A 5968-nucleotide genomic window follows, 5' to 3' on the forward strand; every position below is an offset into this window, starting at 1 on the left:
ATTATCAAATTTTTCACAAGGTGTTCAAAAATGATGGTCGCTAATGTCACATCCACTGCAAATGTAGATCACCTAGGGAGTAAAAGAACTGCCAAACTTATGAATGATATGCAGTACATGAGTCCAGAGTTATTCAGAGCTGAATATCACAATGTCCTGTCAGGGATGCCTGGGACAAAAAGGTTCATCTTGGACATACTTGAAAGGACTACGCTAACCTTTAGTTAGTGTTTATCAGGGCTAATCTTAAAACACACTAGTAGAGCCAGCCAAAGAGCTCAGCAGATGAAAGTGCCAGAAAGCAGGCTCAGGGGCCGGAGTTTCAATCCCCGGGCCTGCCATGCCGGCCTTGACTCAGGGCGCTGAGATGGCAATTGAGACTGGGGGTGGTGGCGCATGCCTGTAATCCCAGCTTTTGGGAGGCTGTACACAGGTGGATCACTGTGAGTCCGATCTAATAGTGATACCCTGAGCACCCTGTGGACCCTTCCCTAAAAAATAAAAAATAAAAATTTAAAAAACATACTGGTAGAAAACATGCATTGGTTGATCACTGTTAGTTTTTTAAAACATACAAGTTGATAGCCACATCTATTTCTGTTACCATATTATCTTGCTCACAATTTTTTATCCAGGTGGTACAACTTGGTTCGGGCTATGCAGCCTGAGAGGCATAAAAGGCCTCCCTTCCCTCAGATTAAGTTTTGGATTCTCTAAACCTGAGGTAGACACCTGTATCTTGATGATTCATGGTTTGAATACAAAACACATACTTTGGGGTTGAAATGTGACTTGGAAGCTGCACCTAGCAAGATGCTTATTTTTAGTTTAGTATGAAATTCTTCCTACCACTCTAATTTTAGATTTTTAGAAGTAGTGTCACAATGGGCTTCCAGTCTTGTTTGGTGTTTTTATTCATTTTCATGGCTTGTGTCTAGATGTCGCCCCTAAGCCTCATGCTCTCATCGGTGGACTGCCAAGCAGCGGGTAGACCTTGGGTGTGTGGACATGGATTACAGGGCATGTGACTACGGATAAAGAATGTGTCCATTAAATTAGTCCGCAGACTGGTTTAGCACAGTTTTGGCCGTGCTTACATGGCAGTGCAACCCTGAGGGGGGGCACCAATCAATAGGTTTATAGCCTGGTGGACTATACGGGGGAAAGAAGGGACTGAGGCTCACAGCTTGCTGCTTGCTGCTTGCTGCTTCCTGCCTGCCCTGCCATGCACTGATTCTCCCCTGCAGTGCCTTTCTGCCTGGAAGCCAGCCGATGCTGGACATGGACTGCTGGAACTGCTACAAAGCATTCTTCACTTACTTTGTGTCAGGGATTTTGCCTCAGCTATTAGAGAAGTAACTAAGACATTCATCCATTGTTTATATGTATTTTTCTGTTTTACTAAATCATCTCACTAGTTTCCAGAGTAATACTTGACAAAGTTGGTCAGTAATGGACGTTTTAACAATTTTTGTTGTTGTTGCTGTCGTTTTGTTTTATTTTGTTTGCCCGTCCTGCCCACACTTAGGGCAGGCTACCGCATCATGTGGTGCTGGGGAGCAAGCCCCGGTGCCCTGGGCCTACCTAAGCTTGCCTAAGCAGACGCTTTAGACCACTGAGCTATCTCAACAGCCCCTTATCTTGTTTTTAAAATTTTTATTTGTATATGTTTGCAGTACATGATGATTACATTCCTCAATACATTAAACTGATTTTTTAGTCTTTTATAGAAACACTTTTATCTACAGTTCTTAGTAAAGAAGAAAGCTATAGAAATTTCAAAAATAGTTCTTCAGCACGGATCTCTGGTCGTGAGAGTGTGCTGACTGTCCGTTTGCATCTCATTTCCCTCTCCACAGTCACGTCCTGCTCATAAGAATGTTGTCCCTGAGAGTCTGCACCTCCAATCAGGTCTTAGTGACTGCCCTGGAAGGCTGCTCAGCTCTCATTCAGGCTTGTAAGCCTATTTTAGTGGCTCTACAAATTTTCATAATGTTCAAGAACTTTATGTTTGAATTGTTCCATTTGTAGTCTGGAATTTTGCCATTATATTGAGAGTACTGCAGGTTATGCTTAAGGATTTGATTGCTGGCCCTTATAAAGATAAGAGATAGGTATGCACAAATCTTAGTCAGACTGGGCTCCAACCTCTGGCCTATGATAGAGGATACTGTAGTCATGGCATTCAGAAAGTTCCATTGTTCATTCTCCAAGCCTGCAAGGACAGTGATATGGGTCACTGGATCTTCTTAAATGAATTCTTATGACCCCACTGTGGTAATGACATAAGGGAATGAAACCCCCCCAACCTGAAAGACCCCTGGGACAAGTTTGTGTTATCTAAAACCAAAGAATGTTTCAGAAACAATGGAGGTTAGGAGCAAAATATATTTATTTATTAAAGCTTCTGTCAGAGAAGGGGACAGAAAGGGACACAAGTGGGTTGTCAAGGACCCAGCCTTTTCTAGGGGTTTCACAGAGCAAAACCATGAGGTGAGGCAGATCTAAGGTAAGAAACATGGGAACTGTCTAAATGGGCATGAGGTGGGACAAATCATGGTCAACCAGTAAGACTACAAGCACAATTGCTCAGGTAAAAATAGATTAAATCAGGATCAAAGGAGGAAGCAAGTCATGTAGTAAGTGGGCATGAATACAGAGCAGGGGTTTTTCCTGTAGGGTGTTGAGTTAGTGACTCTTCCTGGCTTTCTCAAGGTGATAGAGACCTACCTGGAATATCAGTCCCTGATGGTTATCCTTAGGAAGGTATGTCTTGAGGTCAGACCCACTTTGGGAGTGCCTGTCTCTCTCGGGGTTACAAGGTATTTTGTCTTCCGTTCGGGCTCCTTTGTGGGCCGAGCTCTGTCTGACTTCCCACGATATTTCTATCTAATTCAACTGCCTACAACAATAAGTGTCCTGCAAATATCTTATTCATAGACCACTTGCCCCTGTGGAGAAGATTGCTGTCTTCCCTATCCTCTGAGTGCCAACATGGGTGAAATTAACAAAGAAATTATCTAATTGACTGGCACTCACAGTACTATGCAAAAGTGCCAAAATATAAGTTTCTGCATGTGACAAGAGAGGAGAGTAGCAGAAATAGTCATTTTGTTAAGCAGCGGAAGCGGCAGTTGGCATGCTCCTTGATTTCCATTCGAGACACTGCCGCAACGGAAGGTCTCTACAGGAAGTGCAGGGTTTCCATGGAGCTCGCTGTATGACCTCATCAAGTTGAAAACGCCCGTGTTCTTCTTAGTTTCTCAGGGGCTCAAAGTGATCGTTGAAATTCATCAAATGCATTTAGGGTACAGATTGAAAGAGTACAGCATTTCTCCTCTTGTCTATTGGTGTGACTCTCAGGGGTGAGTATTCAGATGTGGAGCTTCACTTGCATTTCTCAGATACACCCTCCGTGATTCTAGGGCATTATTTTGTTAATGTAATGCTGCATCAATTAGTCGTTTATTTTGGATTGTTATTCCTGTATTCATAAATCTTTTCTTTCTTGTATTTCACTCCGCTAATTTGAAATGAAGGTCCTTGTGGTTCTGGCGCACGGGCCACCAGTGGGAACGTGTGGTGGATGTGCTGGCACCTGATCCCTGGTACACTCGTTTCTCTTCTATTTTCTAAAATTATCTGGCAACATAGAGGAAAAAGCCATTTTACTATAAGTGTGGTTTAACTCTTCCATATAGCCAGCATTGTTTATATGTTTTGTAAGGCCTACTCTTTGTTTCTTTAATATACTTTAGTCTAATAGTCAACTATTTTTAAGACAGAGTCTCACTATGTAGTGTGGGCTGTCCTTGAACTCACTATGTACCGCAGGCTTTCCTCCAACTCATAGAAATCCTCCTGCCTCAGTCGCCCAAGTGCTGGGCTACAGGCATACACCACCATACCTGGCTCAAAATCATCTACTTTATGCCAAAATAGACACTTGTTCTTCTAAGTATGCATTCATTGTTAAGTTTTCAGCTCTTTCTCCACCCCGCCCTCGTCCTAGGAATTGAAGCCTACGACCTAATGCACACTAGCTAAACTCTACCACTTAGCTACATACCCAGGATGTAAGTGAAGGTTTTCAATTCTTAGCATATAATTCTTTGAATTATATGTTTTATTGTATATTTTATCTTGTATTTCTTGATAAATGTATACATTACTGATCTTTATCTCCAATTCTCTCTCCATGTGGAGGAGAGGAGAAAGGCTGTAGTCCTTTCCTACGTGGACTCCCTACTCCAAACAGTGCTTGATGCCTCCACCAGCAATTTCATTAAATTTTTCTCCTTTTCACGCAAGCTTATTGTCATATTGTTGCTTATTGTCAGGTCAGTGCTTCCAGATTTGTTCCTATCTTTTATTAAATCATAAGTATAGTGCCTTTTAGTACTTTGGGGTTCTCTTTAGAATACGAGAGTATTTATCTCTCAATGTCTTAACCTTTCAGAATTTAGCTTAAATGCTAAGTCAAGAGATTATTATCTAGCATTCTGTTACATAAACATCTTTAAAAATAAGTTCAAGGGGCCGGGGAGGTGGCTCAGTGGAATAAGCACTTCCCTGGCAAGCGCAAGGGCCTGAGTTCAATCCCCGGTTCCACCGAAAAAAAAATAATAAAAATCAAAAATAAAATAAAAATAAATTCAAATTATGCAAAAGACATGAATCAATTTCATCATTTCTATTCAAAGGATACCCTTCCAGTCAGTTAATCCCATATCTCTCATTGTTTTTACAGTAGCAGATTGTTTTACATAATAAAAGTAGGATTTATGAGTTCCTTAGAGGTAGATGGTTAGAATGTTTTTAAAAATATTTTTATTGAGAAACAAATAGCAATGAGACAGTTTCTAAACCGATTACTAGTACATTTTCAATAATTAATACATTGCATAGTGTTGTCTTAGTAGTTATTCATTGTACAAGATGCAGACCTGATATCCTGTCTCAAACACTATTAGAACAAACCTCTGTATTCATTGAATTAAGAGAATGGAACTGTATATCTATCCTAACTATTTTGAGTATACAGATACAAATTGGTCGTTCATTTGTATCTCGGTTAGGTTTCTCAGAGGGCATTCCATTGTCATTTAAGTACTGTAGGTGCATGAATTCAGCATAATATCCCAATATGGTCCAGTAGTCCATAATAGTAGTGGGTTTTCCATAAGACTGTCCATATCCGAAGTTGCTGACTTGAGCATTTTACAGCTCATCATATTAATATAGCTTTACTTTTTATACTTCATTTTCATACTTTTCTGCTGGATGGTTAAGACCAAGAAAAAGCAAGACCTACATAACAAAAAATGTAACTTTTGTATCTGATAAGGTCAGCCAAATCCCCTCAGGATTTATCCTGAGATCCTGTGCCTCAGATTGTAGATCCTTTTTCAGTGTCAGCCATGAGGATGAGTCACGGCCATTGCTTGACCAATGTGCTCTCTGTGAAAGCCTGAGAGAATGTTTTCTCTCCATGTGACTCTCCTTAGGCACACTCTAAATCATCAATCACTTTCCTCTGTGGCTCATAAATCTCCTTGATTAGAAAATTTGGGGAACGAGGAGGAAGGAGAGGGAACAAGGAGGAAGGAGAGAAAATGGCGTCCACAGATTATAGTACCTACAGCCAAGCTGCAGCCCAGCAGGGCTACAGCGCTTACACAGCCCAGCCAACTCAAGAATATGCACAGACCACCCAGGCATATGGGCAACAAAGCTATGGAACCTATGGACAGCCTACTGATGTCAGCTATACCCAAGCCCAGACCACTGCCACCTATGGGCAGACTGCATATGCAACTTCTTATGGACAGCCTCCCACTGGCTATACTACTCCAGCTGCCCCCCAGGCATACAGCCAACCTGTCCAGGGGTGTGGCACTGGTGCTTATGACCCCACCACTGCTACAGTCACCACCACCCAGGCTTCTTATGCAGCTCAGTCTGCATA

The 5968-nt window shown here is 41.7% G+C and overlaps 1 pseudogene; it reads left to right on the forward strand.

The window, feature by feature from the left end:
* Nucleotides 1-5615: 5615 nt before the first annotated feature.
* Nucleotides 5616-5968, forward strand: part of LOC101563299 — a 1585-nt pseudogene continuing 1232 nt past the window's right edge.

The sequence above is a fragment of the Octodon degus genome, unplaced genomic scaffold (genome assembly GCF_000260255.1).
Source record: "Octodon degus isolate 3935 unplaced genomic scaffold, OctDeg1.0 scaffold00100, whole genome shotgun sequence".
NCBI lineage: Eukaryota > Metazoa > Chordata > Mammalia > Rodentia > Octodontidae > Octodon > Octodon degus.